The sequence below is a fragment of the Balaenoptera borealis genome, assembly GCF_965194805.1.
Source record: "Balaenoptera borealis genome assembly, chromosome: 1".
NCBI classification, from domain to species: domain Eukaryota; kingdom Metazoa; phylum Chordata; class Mammalia; order Artiodactyla; family Balaenopteridae; genus Balaenoptera; species Balaenoptera borealis.
In genome coordinates this window covers 55,429,854-55,444,159 of record NC_138860.1, presented here as the reverse complement: position 1 = coordinate 55,444,159, position 14,306 = coordinate 55,429,854, and the positions used below count along the sequence as shown (strand labels likewise).

At 45.0% G+C, this 14,306-nt stretch overlaps 1 protein-coding gene and 1 long non-coding RNA gene across 3 annotated transcripts in view; one reads left to right on the top strand and one right to left on the bottom strand.

Annotated features, from left to right (window-relative positions):
• Positions 1 to 14,306, bottom strand: part of TNR (tenascin R) — a 425,185-nt gene that overhangs the window by 207,874 nt on the left and 203,005 nt on the right. Inside the window, exon 2 of one of the 2 annotated variants that reach the window (XM_082363712.1) lies at positions 1,644 to 1,741. The gene's annotated coding sequence lies outside the window, so the exon portion shown is untranslated. Of the gene's footprint in view, positions 1 to 1,643; positions 14,286 to 14,306 lie in introns of both variants that reach the window. The other variant, XM_082363711.1, reaches the window with a different exon arrangement.
• LOC309604675 overlaps positions 1 to 14,306 on the top strand; it is a 426,266-nt gene that overhangs the window by 335,514 nt on the left and 76,446 nt on the right. The window lies entirely within an intron of this gene.

Genomic DNA, 14,306 nt, shown 5'->3' with positions numbered 1-14,306 from the left:
ACGGGGGCAGGGTCCTCATTGCTGCAGTAAGGCTGCCTCCAGATATGATGTGATGTCGGTCTCCATCCCTCTCCCACCATCCATCTTCTGCACACAGCCTTCTCAGATCCCCCATGGAGTCTCATTCAGGCTGGTGGGGTCCTGGGTCTTTCATCCTTCTAAACCCTCCATCAGATATCATCATCAGATGTCAGGACTAAATGAAAATATGTGGCTTTCTTGCCAAGCTCATAATTTGTCTCACATTTAAACCAATATTCTTTAAATATTTATTCAGCATCAATCTAGAGGATGATAGCACACCAGATCCCATTGAACTCACCTTATTCAGAAGTCAATTCAGAGACCAACTATTTTTATTTAAGCAAGTTTCTTTGAGAGGGTGGGAGAGTTTAAGCTTTCATTGCAAATAGTTTGTCAAATGTTCTTTTAACTATACAAATACTGTTTCTGAGTAGAGAGCTGTTAAGTAAAAATGTCTTCATCTTAATAGTTACCTCTAGTTGCCATCCAGATGGTCCACCCTATTCCAACTCTGCTCAGTTGCAGAGAACTTGATCTCAACCAGCTGTTAGCCTAGGAGCACCAAATTAACGAATTCACTCTTAAGTGTGAATGGCCGATAGCCAACTTAGTGCAATGATGGCTCGTGGGTTTGTACGTACATTCAAAGGTGTTTTCAATGGCCTGGGGTACTTTGTAGTCAAGTGTCCCCAAGTGAGGCAGGGTGTTGCTGAGGATATTCTGGGTTAATTCAAATGTGGGGCTTCATAAAAGACTTGTCTTACTGCTATAGAGTACCATGATAGATAATGAAAGCATGATGAGTCTGAGGAATGAAATGAGTTTTTCCCGAACAAACTTTAGCAATTTTATGAACAAATAGAGAAGGCTGGTGGGTATATTATCATTGTTTTGTACAATAAAAAAAAAGAGCCACAACCTGTTTGAAAAGTTCCCGATTCGGTGTATCAAGTTTGAGTGCCAAGAAAAGTTATTAAAGAAGCAAAATATTCATTGTGCTGTCAACTCTGTGAATCCTCAGAGCCTTCTCCCACGGACCATTTTTTAGAGGTTATTATTTCAACCTGAAAATTCTTTAGATATATATATATATGTGGTATGAAAAAGAAATTAGGAAAACTTCTAAATTAAAAGAAATAAAATGACAGCTTTTTCCTCTGGCCATATAAATAGTTATGGATAGAGATAAAGAGATGGATATTCTTTCATAATACTTTATTAGAGCTTTTGGAACTCGAGAAATTTTAGAGTCAGGTTGGTTAATAGTTTAGCACTGATTCATGCAGGCTCAGAGCAAGCGTGGTTGGGCTAGGTAGCAAGTCTAGCCCCTTGGAGGGGCTGAGTGCAGTAACGCACTTTTATGACCAACTATTTTATGAAATGCTTTCCAAAATGTTTTATGAGAAGCCAAAACCTTGATGTCCAGTTTCTCCAGCATTTTCTGAGCATGAAGCCCAGGGGAGCTAGTGTTCTTGACCACCTCATTGCAGAGAGACTGTCCCCCAGGCTGTTGTTACAGTGACAAGGAACCTCAAATCCTGGGAATATGCGGTCACAAGTGAAAGCCTGAGACTGACCATTGCAATGATGGATGGTAAAAGGTTCACAGAAAATGGTACCTTTAGTGATGGTGTCTTCGATGTTTTCTCTTTCCGCACGTTCTTTGATCCTAACACCAAAAGAGAACTGGTCTCTGCAGTCACGATGATATGGCCACCTGAAACAGGAACAAGGGAGGGAAGAAATTATGTTTATGGTTTCAGAATAAGGAACCTTGGTTTCGCTTTCCATCTCAACTGCCACATCTCCATTTCGAGAAACTTGGAGGTGAACTGTGGATTCCTAAAGAAAACTGTTATTTACTGTTGTTTTTTCCTCTCCAGAGAGTTCTATTTACTTCATTAGTTTTCTTTCATTCATTCTCATAGCTTTGCAATGGAGTGGCAAATATTTAAGCTAAAAATTCTACAGGAGGATTGTAAATCCAGAAAGGTGTCTTACGTAGCAAATCTCTTCTGACATCTTTGAAGGTGGCTGTGGTTACGTGCTTAGATGATCCGATTATGACAAATGCTTGACACTTCCTCCGGGAAGCCTCTCATCCCCCCTAACCCCGAGCCCCTCTCATGTTCTTCATGCCCGTGACACTCAGTGCTTTCTTACCACTCATTGCAAGCTTCTTCATTTGTGCTGTTCTCACTGTGGACTGTCAACTCCTCAAGGGCAGATTCTCTGTCCCAAGCACAATGCCAGCACAGAAAAGTTCAATAAATACTCTTTAAGGAAGTGAATGCATAACAGTCATTTTCTCAGGTTCGAACCACCACCTACAGAAGCAGTGACTTCTCTTGCAAGTGGGGCACTTCTGTGTCAGCAATTTGTCAGTCTCTTTCAACAGGGCAGGAGAATTGCCTGACGGTCCAGTGGTTAGGACTCTGTGCTCTCACTGCTGAGGGCCCGGGTTCAATCCCTGGTCAGGGAACTAAGATCCCACAAGCTGTGTGATGTGGCCAAAAAAATAAAATAAAAATTGAAAAATAAATAAAGAAAATAAAGAGGACCCCTCTGCAAAATTTGGACAAGCCACTCCCCGCCCCCCTACACAATTCCCACGGACCATCCCACAGTCCATAGAAGGATGATTATGCCTTCAAGGGCTTGCTTCCCACAAACCCTTCTGAGCCTTCTCCAAGGGAACCCTGAGCTTCAGGGATCTCATTTATAGGCGCCTAAAGAGGCTACTTAAAAATCAAGCGGCACTGAGGGTGGAAGGAGCAGACTTCTGGCTAAGGTCTAGGCTTGCTCATCTAAGCTGTTCCTGAAGGAATTAACCTTCCCTGGAGGACCCCGTGGAGCCTTAGAATTGGAGGAAAGATCCTTTAGCTCTGGAAGGGCAGATAGGTTTCATCTCTGGAGAAGACTCCAGAATATCATCAGTGCAGTGGCTGCCTGGAGAGTGGGGCTGGGAAGGACTGTGAGGCTATGTCATCGGGAAGAAGAGCGGTCGTCAAGGTGTCGTCAGTGCCCGGGGTGGGGAAGTGTTGGAGGTGACATGAATACCAGGTACTTTCCTCCTCTGATTCTAATCTGGCTGCTCACCAAACAGAAGCACTGCAGATCCTTAGGGACAGTGTAATTTGGACAGCGGCTGCCCCAAATTTGCAGCCTATTTTACCGGCAGAGAGCTCTGATATTAGAAAATCTCTCCTTCCATGGAATTAAAACTCCCTCTCCTTTTTACTTACACCCATTGACCCTTTTACTTCTCATCCTATCTGTGAGGTGGTGACCTCATTCTTAGAAAAATCCAATCTCTTTTGAACCAACTAACTCAAAAGTCATCAAAAGTATTGGCTAAATCCCCTTCAGTTTAGTTCATTCAACACTGATACCTTCAATTCAGCATGCTATTTTATTATTATTTCTCTGACTAGATATAGGCGTGGACATTCATTCATTCAACTCACATATATTTGTTTACTATATTTTAAATATCTTTATTTGCTATTCTTGAAATTATGAAAGTGATAATTGCTCATTGTAATAAGTGGATCCATATGAAGATGTATACCGGAAAAGCTAATAATTTACCCCTAGCCTCAGCCCCTTGATGTAACATTTTATTTCATTAAAAAAAATTTATTTTTATATTGCAAAGCAGAAATACAGACACAGACATAGAGAACAAAGGTACAGATACCAAGGGGGAAGGGGGGAGTGGGATGAATTGGGAGATGGGGATTGACATATATACACTATTGATACTATGTATAAAATAGATAACTAATGAGAACCTACTGTATAGCACTGGGAACTCTACTCAGTGCTCTGCAGTGACCTAAATGGGAGGGAAATCAAAAAAAAAAAGGGGAATAAATGTATACATATAGCTGATTTACTTTGCTGTACAGTAGAAACTAACACAACGTTGTAAAGCAACTATACCCCAATAAAAATATAAAAAATAAATAAAAACACCTACTTTCAAATAAAAATATATATATATATATTTCCATAGAGTTGAAAAAAAATTTTTTTTCATTGAAGTAGAGTTGATTTACAATGTTTCAGGTGTACAGCAAAGTGATTCTTTTATACATACATATGTATATATCTTTTCAGATTCTTTTCCATTATAGGTTTTACTTGGTATAGTTCCCTGTGCTATACAGTAGGTCTTTGTTGTTTATTTTTTATATAAGTAGTGTGTATCTGTTAATCCCAAATTTCCAATTTATCCCTCCCCTCCCTTTTCCCCTTTGGTAACCATAAGTTCATTTTCTAAGGCTGTGAGTCTGTTTCTGTTTTGTAAATAAGGGCATTTGTATCATATTTTTTAGATTCCACATATAAGTCATGTCATATGATATTTGTCTTTCTCTGTCTGACTTACTTCACTTAGTATGATAATCTGGAGTCCATCCATGTTGCTGCAAATGGCATTATTTCTTGATGTAACATTTTAATAGACGAGCATGTATCTTTCCACACTGTCATCAGTCCAGTTCCCAGGAAACAGGCTGAGGCAGGATAAGCACTCTGCAGGCTTATTGAGGCAACTCTTATGGGGCGTACCGGAAGCAGAATCGGCTGGAGGGACCTCTGGAGCTGTCCTGCATTGAGAAGGGACAGGCCTTTGGGCCCCACCCATCTTTGGAGGTGGGCTGCCCCCAGGGAGAGGTCAGGAACAACCTTGGGCAAAGCAGCTCCTTTTGGCTGAGGGTGATGCCTGGAGAGGAACTCAGCTGCGAGCCGCCAGCAGCCAGCAGCTGGGGGGTTGAGTGTCTCAGCTGGGTGATGCCTCACAGCACCCACAATACACATCCTCCCTTGTGCTTATTTAAACCCAATTATGCGTATACATACAGACATATGGGATGCTTTTGTTTATAGTTTGTAAACTGAAATACTCTGCAACTTGTTTTGACTTAACATAAGAACATCGTCAATTTCCCCCTAATTTATTTATGCACACATACGTGTACTTTTACAAGAAGATCATAGTCTACATCTAGGCTTTTTTAGTGAAGTCCCCTTATCTTTTTTCTCAGGTCTTTACCTCTCTCCACCTCCTCTCCTTCCCACACTGTCCATATTACCTTCAACCCCCAGGCTAACAGCATGGAATGTAGACTTTTGTGCTTTCCTTCATGTGCATATAACCGCATGTATACATGTGTGAATAGGGACAGACGTGCTGATTTGGTGTTTTGGTCATTGGCAGCAACTATTTATTAAGAGCCTTCTGAATGCCCGGGCCTGCACCAGGCACTGGAGATACAAGAAGAGGACACAGCCTCTGCCCTTGTGGAGGTCCTGCCCACGGCAGGGAGAGACCCGGAGCTGGTAGTTGTAACGGGGTTCACTTATGGAGGCATGCACCAAACACATAGAGTTATTTGGAGAATTAGAACTAGAAGGCAGGGCTCCTATGTTCTAGTCCTGTGCTCTTTTCCATTTAACTATCGCTTTAAAAAAAAAAAAAAAAGGTTTCAAACTGTGGGCTGAGCCATGGCCACATTGAATTCAAGCCAGTGTGTGCTGATCTTCCTGAAGTCGTGACCACACTTGCTCTGTTAGAGAAGCTCATAGTGAACCTAACGTACTGGCCCCTGTGATAGAATATGCATGACCTCACTAATAGATCCATTTAATTTGATTAGCAAGCTGTATAGGCCTGGAGAGATTGCACAAAGGCCTTATCTTGGAGTAGATTTTCATATAACTGGTGACAAGGCAAAGGATACTTATAATGGAAATAAATGCTGACGTATCACCATGTGGACCATTATTCCTGTGGTTACAAGTTGCAGAAACAAAACTGTGAGCAGAGATGAAACATCCAACACAGGGCTCACGCTCCCAGATCCTTTTAGCCTACACACTTCCAGGAGGGCCCGAGGACAGGAGCCGTGGAACCACAGGAGACGCACGCAAGACGAAAGAGCACGGTGACCTGGCTCCCTGACCGCTCCAGCAAATTGATGCGTTCTTGCTGCCTATTCTCTCAACCCATCATTTACCTGCACTTCCCCTCTTCGTGCCCAGCGTTTCTCCCGCAGCCATTCTCTGGGGTCAACTTGTAACAGCTGATCTTTGAAAAAAAGCAACCACCAGTTTTCCTATGAAATATATCCAGAAAATGTGCATTGTATTTTCTTTCCTCATCAAATGCTGACCCCTCTGATACTGGCTGTGAGTTCAGGAACCCGAGGGGCTGGACTTCGACTTTGTCCCGTGGGCTCCCGGCCCCCAACTGTGCAGTCAAAATCCGAGGGCCAGGCAGTCCAGAGAGAGCATCTAGGAGACCCCGTTGGCCCCAATCACAGATTTTCTCCAAAGCCCCGTGCTTCTCCCCCTTTGGCTGAGGTGAATCATGGGCAGAAGAAAGACGCCACCAGGCCGGGTGAGACAGAGCATCTAAAACCTGCAGAGGTTTCAGACCTCACAGAAACAGTCCATTTTGATATTCAGCATAAACTCCCTTACTTCGATGGTTTTGGTTTGTTTACTGCAAATTGCTGGAGAAGTTTCAGGAATAGCCATGTGATTGCAAGGATGCTGATCAACTCTAGATAAAACTATCCAATATGCTAAAGCATTGTCAGTTCATATTTTTTCCTAACTCTCACAGCGGTCAGTTGCTGCAAATGGATCAGATTGTGAATGGCCGACAAATTGTACTTAGTCATTTTAATGAGAAAATGGGAAATTTAGGCAGCTATTGGTGATCTGACCTATACTCAGCTCCTAAACTCACAAGGTCTCCTAACAGAAGGGACCTTGAATGACTGTTATCTGGGGCTCCTACACGCAAGCACACAAATTTGAATGTCTCATAGAAGGAGGTCTCTGACCCATTGTTATTGGCGAGACGTTGCAATTCAGTGAGATGTGAAAAGTTCATGAATGCTCCATTTATTATCTATTGTTGCATAACATATTACCCCCAAACTCAGTGGCTGAAAACAATAAACATTTATTATCTCTTGGTTTCTGTGGGTCAGGAACTCAGCAGTGATTTATCTGGGCGGTTCTGGCCCAGAGCCTCTCGTGAGGCTTCCTTTAGGATGTCAGCCAGGGCTGTAGTCACCGGAAGACTTGCTAGGGCTGGAGGATTCGATTCTAAGATGGTTCACTTATATGATCTCGTTGTTGCAGAATGCCTCCTCACATGGGTCTCTGCCGGGCTGCTTGAGTATCCTCACAACACGGTGGCTGGCTTCCCCTAGAGCGAGTCATCCAAGAGAAACCCAAGTGGAAGGTACGGGGTCTTTGATGAACTGCCTTGTTAGCATTTCTGCAACATCCTATTCATTACACAGATTAGCTCTATTTAATGTAGGAGGAGACAGCACAAGGGTAAGAATGCTAGAAAGCAAGGATTAATTGGGGGTCATCTTGAAGGTTAGCTACCACAAATGCCCTTTGCCTTTATCAATAATGGTAAAGGCCTGGAAGAAAACATTTCTGTTTCTTTTATCTTCATGGAACAACAAATGAAAGGGCATGAAATCTGGCTAAAACTCTAGCTCTTACCCGCTACACACTTTTGGAAAAGATAGGTATGTAATCCCTCTAAGCACCCCTTTTCTAATCTGTAAAATGGGGATAATAATATTCCCTGCTGTGAGGATTAACTTAGATAACACATGTAAAGGGCTTATTTCAGTGTGTGACAAAAGGTAGGAACTCAAAACTTGTTCATTCTTCTCGCTTTCCCCCTCATCCTCTCCTCCCAGGACTATCGTGTACCACCTGAATGATGTGGATAAATGACCCCAACTCAGAGTCAGCCCTCTCCCCACCTTCCCCCGTCTCCGCTGCTGGCTTCCAAACCAAAGGAGGGGCTCAGCCTTGGCAGCTGAGGTTTCTTTTTCCCTGAGGAAGATTTGCCAAGGCTTCGTAAAGTCAGGATGTGTGAGAGACACTGCAGTTCTTTCATATCTTAATTAGCAATTAATTAAGTAGAGGTGCGGGTGTCTGGGATATCTGACAGACAAGCTCAGTAATTATCTTTTATCATTATTACTAATGGAAAATACGGTCAGGGTGGTTCAAGTTTTCCCAGAATTTCAGGTTTAATTGAATGACCCAGTGGAGAATCAAAATGAGTAAGCTGCCCTTGCCACACTGCTTTATTAAAAACATTTTGAAATTTGGCAGTGCCTTGCACTTCGGAGCTTTGCTGGCCTGTTATCTTGGGCTGCGATCTTTAACTAGGCTTAGAGGTAGCAGGGTGGGCCCCCCTTGAGGTTGCAGGGTCACTCCAGGAAAGCACACAATTGTATTTTGAAGACTACGCCGGCAACATTTCATTAATAACCCTCTCTCCTCCCCAATGGAAGGTCTCTGTTTGGAGGTCAGAAAAGGGCACTGGTCTAAGGTCTGAGCTGGAGGAGAAGAGAGGTGCTTTTCCAATGTTGCTATAGTGATATTGGCCCCAGTGTTCTGGAAGTTCCATCCAGGAGGGGCAGAAAGACCCTATTGGGTGATGCTTTCACAACCTCATGGTCATATACGAGGGTTGGCAAGTCAGGGGTCCAGAAACTGGCCACTGCTTGGAGGGTTCTTGGGGTTGAGTTCTCTGGGCGATCTTAGGGAAAGTAAGCTAGGGCCTGGTCTCCTCTGTGTTCTGAACCCACACGTGGTGGATTCTCCACAGGCGTTGTTTCACAGGGTCTAGACAAGCCATTCCAAGGCTTCAGTCTTCTAGAGTTAACTTGGGACAGCTGGACATATGTCAAACTACCCTTTCACCCCAGAGAGAGCTGTGCAGTGTTGCCACAGGGGATCGTCTGGGGCGACATAAGGATCCTCCTCTGGCCACACATGTGTGTTTGTATGGATTGTATAATACCTCCTAGATTCAGTGCGGCCTCATTATCATTATTTCTAATGGGCTGTTTGAATGAGCCCTCACGCTCTGCCTGTGTGTGTCAGGGATCTGATCTAAACATCTGGCATTTTGAGTAGAGTCAGTTGGTATCCCTCATCAAGTGGGTAATTTCCATTACAATTCACGATTCCGACTTACGATAATTCATCAGGTCTAACAAGAGATTTGAGACCAGTGGGACAGCTCCTATGAGTGGGGCTGGAAGGTTCCGGCATGTCCTCTGGGCTGCTGGGGCCCCCAGCTCTGTTTCTTGACACTTTGCTCTGTCTATGGGTGACTGTGTCACAAAGGTCAAGGGCTCCTTTGCCATCACTGGGCTTCATGTAGTTTCTGGCCTACATCCGTGATGCTTTGGGTTGGTTCTTTACTAACCATTCCCTGTGCCTTGATGTCCTCTAAGTGAAACTGCAATCTCATAACTCTAAGTGGAGCAGATTCAGGGCATGAAAAATGGATTAGCAATGAGCTCCATTGCCTTAAAATTCAAACTACTACACCAAGTGTTAGCAGCAGTACTCTCGGGGTCATATTTTTAAATGTCCTCTGTCTTTTTCCACTGAATCTCTATTTCATAACTTTTCAATTATGTTTATGTTTTTCTTTAGTAATGAGAAAACAAATGTTATTTTAAAACTTTAGAAAGTATGGTTATAACTGATTTGATCAAGTGTTATAGCAATGGTTCTCAGCCTGGGGTCCACAGAGAATCCATGCAACTTAGATAGAAAGAAATTACATCTTTATTTTCACCAACCGCTAACAAAACTTGAGCAAGTCCTCTATTCTTGAACGTAGGCAACAAGTCACAGCAGTATTAGCGGTAGCTGTAATTTTGTCATCCACAGAAATCACGGATATTTTTATATCTCATTACGGTTGTTGCAAATACATTGAAATATTGTTGAAGCTTATTACTACTTCAAAATCACAGTAGTTATTTGACTTGCCACCAGATCTTGTTATTTACTGGGTTTATAAAGAAACACATATATTACCATACAGCAAATTTGTTTTTTTAGTATTTTGATAACTGCCTTTCAATAAAAATGCAGTTTCCTCTGTAATCCTATATATTTTATTTTCTACATTTAGAACATTATTCTGAGAAGGAGTTCATATGCATCACCAGGCTGCCAAAGAGGTCTGTGACAAAAAAAAAAAAAAAAAGGTTAATTAGTCCAGGCTTAGAAGCAGAGCAAGGGAACTGGCATGTGTTGAGACTGCTGTGGTCCAGGCCGTGGGCTTTCTGTGCATTGCCCTGCTCAATCCTCCCTGAAAGCCTATAGGGGAACTACTGCTACTATCCCCATTTTACAGGAAATTGAGACGTAAGAGGTTAAGTAACTTGCTCAAGGTCACTCAGCTTCTAAATGACAGAGCCGATTCTGAACTCAGGCAGGCAGGATGCATCTGACCTCCTTTGTCCTGCCCTAAGCGCCACCGCTGGGTCCATATTGAATGTGCTACGAGCCAGATGGAAATTTGTTGCCTGGAAGGTTGATAGGGTGTGTTTGACCTTCCCAAGTAGAGTGCAAATACCTCAAGGGCAGGGGCAGGGTCATTTTTCTTTATTTATCCCGCCAAAGCCCCCGAGGGAGTGGAATTAAAGAATAATATTCCAAGCACTGGGTTGATTAGCAAATATGATAGAATTTTAGCCTTTGAAGGCACCCCTGCTCCCCAAGTGATGTTCCGGCCTCACTCGGGAGCCCTGGCATGTCCTTGGCCAAGCTGGCTGTTCTTGTTCTGAGGTCCTCTCTCCAGCATCCGCTCTGTCTCTTCCCTGCTCCACCTTCCATTCCCACCTCTTGGTCCACAACCTTTCTGCATCTAAAGGGAGCCGGAATGTTCTAGTGCTCAAAGCCTGACAGAGACAAATGCTTCATAACCCCGAGGCCCTAGGCGCACGGTCATTAAGTGATCACCAAACTCAGAACGCCACACTGGAAGGGCACCCCTTGGAGAACACTTAACTGGGACCTAATTGCATTTGCTAGACATCAATCACCAGGGTAATTTCCTGTCTTAAGATGTGTGCTCTCCTCTGCAAAAGAAGCCAAAAATGAGGTCAAAAAAGGAAAGAGAAAGCTTTGGATCTAAGGTGAGCCCTGGCCCTTTCTTCACCTGATAATCTAGCCCCGCCTTGCCTGGGTGTGGAAAGAGGCGAATATTTCTTCTCTTCTCTAAATGGCTCCTGTGGGGCAGGTAATTGGCTAAGCTGGTGCTTGGCTGGCAAAGGCCTGACCCTTGGGGCCAGAGGCTGAGTATGGTTTTTTCTGATGGCAGCTCTCAGGTCCTCCTCAAAGATCACCAATTTCCTCTCAAAGGACCCGACCCAGAGGGCACATCTTCACAACCGGCCCAGGAATCCATGCCTTCTCTGTACGTGTTCAGTTTTAATTTGGTCGATATCATCATCTCCCTTGGATCTGCCGTTAAGGGGGATCAGTTGCTAGAGTGATAAAAGATCAACTTCCCAGGCATTTGATGAAGGGCTCTCCTCCGGGTGTGGCTGGGCTGTGAGCCAGACCCCAGCGGCCTCCGCATCAGCCAGCACAAGCGCAGAGGGCACAGACTCAGACTCTGAGCAGAAGATACACATAGCACCCAAGTCCCTCTCGCTGGGCAGAGGCTTGGTCAGGCATCTCTGTGGACAAGGGCCTGCTTCTGCAGCCTGTGGGCTGGGCAGGGGAGCCGGTGGGGAATCACCCAGTCAGACAGGAAGTGGATTAAACCAAAGGTCCTGTGTAAATCCGGTGAAGACACCATTGTCATTTTGAGTGGGATAATTGTTTTGGGAGGGGGTAGTGAGACTGTCCAAGGTCACAATCTAGAGAAGTAGAATATTTAAGAAATCTGTGCCGGGGCAAAATAGGGGAGCCAAGCCGGAGGTCAAGAGCTTAGTGCATGTAGGAACAGCCCAGGAAGTTGGGTACAAGGCCAGAACAATGCAAAGGGGACCCATAGGGCCACACCAGGGTTGGGGTGTGCAAATTTGCTCCGCTCAGATGCAGGCCCTGTGGGAAATGGAAAGGGAGGCACAGGATTGGAGCAGAGACAGTGGCCCTATGTGTGACTACTAGGCCACTGTCCCTTGTAGCTTGAGGAGAATCTCAGCCTTAGCATGACCTGTGGAGGTGGAGGGATTTAAGCCAGTGTAGAGGAGTCTTGATGGTGGGTTAACATGGGGCAGGCCCTAGAAAATGAAGGTCTATTTTCTTTAATTGGCATCTGAGTCTTCCAAACTTAAACTTCTATCCAGGTATAACCGAAGGCTGTTGTCTGGTCTTGTGTTTTGTGGAGGGCACTGCTGCCATTTCGGGTGAGTGGATTCTTCTTTGGGCGAGACTGTCCGTGGTATTGCAGGGTGATCATCACCCCCAGCCTCCATGCACCCTGCGCTGGCGTGCCTTCCACCCAGCATTGTGGTCCCCAGACACACAGTTCCGAATATTCCTGGGGCAGGAGGGAAGCGGGGAGGCAGGATCACCTCTGGTTAACCCAGCTTCTCCCGGCCAGCAGGCAGGTTACCGACTTCTCAGATGTTGGGTTTACACTCAAGAACCTGAGGCAGAGTCTAGGGAGGCTCCTCGAACCCTCAAGATTTCAACTTAGTCAGAGCTGGCCCATCCCCAGTGGTGGTTTTTCAGGGCAAGGCCGTTTGCATGGGCCAAGAGGAAAGCATGCTTTTAACATTGGCACCCACTAGCATCTATGTTTAAACTGACATTGTGAGAAACTTGAAGGCACACAGAGTGACTTTTCCATCTCGTCTCCCCAGGGAGGGCCTGGGGAGGAATATGACAATCTAGCTTTGAGAAGGCCGGAGGGATGCTCCCAAACAAAATCCCGCTCAGCTTTCCCCATTGTACTCATCTGCTTGTACCCCACCCCGGGAAAAGAAAAAAAAAAAAATTACTGATCATTTATTATCTGCCAGAGTTCAAAAAATCACTGAATAAGAAATGGTTCCTGCCTTCAAGAAAGAAGCTCACAGTCCGTGGGGGAGACACACTCATGCATATAGAGAGAGATCTCCACATGGCTTCTGTGTCCAGAGTCTAACAGAGGCATGACCAAAGCACCAGGGCACCCCAAGCATGGAGTCGGAGAAGGCTCACAGCCGAGAGAAATCAGTTGAAGATGGGAGTGCCAAGGCTCAGAAATGGGGAAGAGTGTCTCTTTCCGGAAGCAGAGAACCAGTTGTTTGGAGACTTGGTGGCTCCTGAACCTTTACTTGAGATCCATTTCCTCAGAGTGAGGCTGAAGAGAAACACAGGTCCTCTCCGATTTCCACCATTGTAGTTCTAAAGAAACCTCACAGTTCTTTCAGAATGTGTCAGAACCAAGAAGGCCCCATCCTTAAGCCAGGCAGTTGCTTATTGAATATGAATGGAAGGTCTTCACAAAACCCTCCAAAGTCCCTGTTTCCGAAACTCATATTTCCATCATTAGATTGATACCATTGTGTTACTATTTGCCCTTCCCCAGAGATGTCAGCGTTTTAAACGAAAGCATAAGTCACTCACACTATAGCATGAATTAATCTCATCAGCTGTTCGTGCAGGATACCAAGAGAGAAGAGGGACTTAAAGATTTCCATGGAGGACATCAAAAGGATAACAGGATTCTGGTAAGGCCATCAAAAGCAGAGATAAAGAAGACAAATGAAATCTCATACTTTCTGTTCTTTGACAGCAAAGCAGGCACCAGCTGGCCAGTGGATCTCTTATATAGAGTGGAGAGGGAGCTGCAACTGTGTTTGCCTTTTGTTTTTTGCTTTTGTGGTCAGACCACATTATTGCCATGGCAATTCCCTCATCAGCTAGCCCTTCCTCTCATCACACTGACAAGTGCCATCCTGATAACAGAGGTTCCACATGATTTCCCTGCATTCAGGTGTGGGCCCTTCCACAGACAAACTATGGAAGAAATCTCAGGTGGTCTTCACCTCTTCCTGCAGCTGAGCACAGGGATTGCCCTCCTGAGGCATCACTGGTCACATCTCTGTGTTGCAGGAAGGGGGACCCCTTCCAGGGCCCGGAGAGTGGGCTCTTGTCTAACACTTGAAATGAATTGTCCGAGGAGACACATGCGCAGACAAAGCAAAAGTCTCTATTGGGAAGGGGCACCCAGGTGGAGAGCAGCAGGGTAAGGGAACCCAGGAGAGCTGCTCTGCCACGTGGCTCGCAGTCTCAGGTTTTATGGTGATGGGGTTAGTTTCTGGGTTGTCTCTGGCCAATCATTCTGACTCAGGGTCCTTCCTGGTGGTGCATGCATCTCTCAGCCAAGCTAGATTCCAGCGCGAGGGTTTCTGGGATGTTGGCAGGACATATTGTCTCCTCCCTCCTCCCTTTGGCCCCTCCCGAATTCTTCTGGGTTA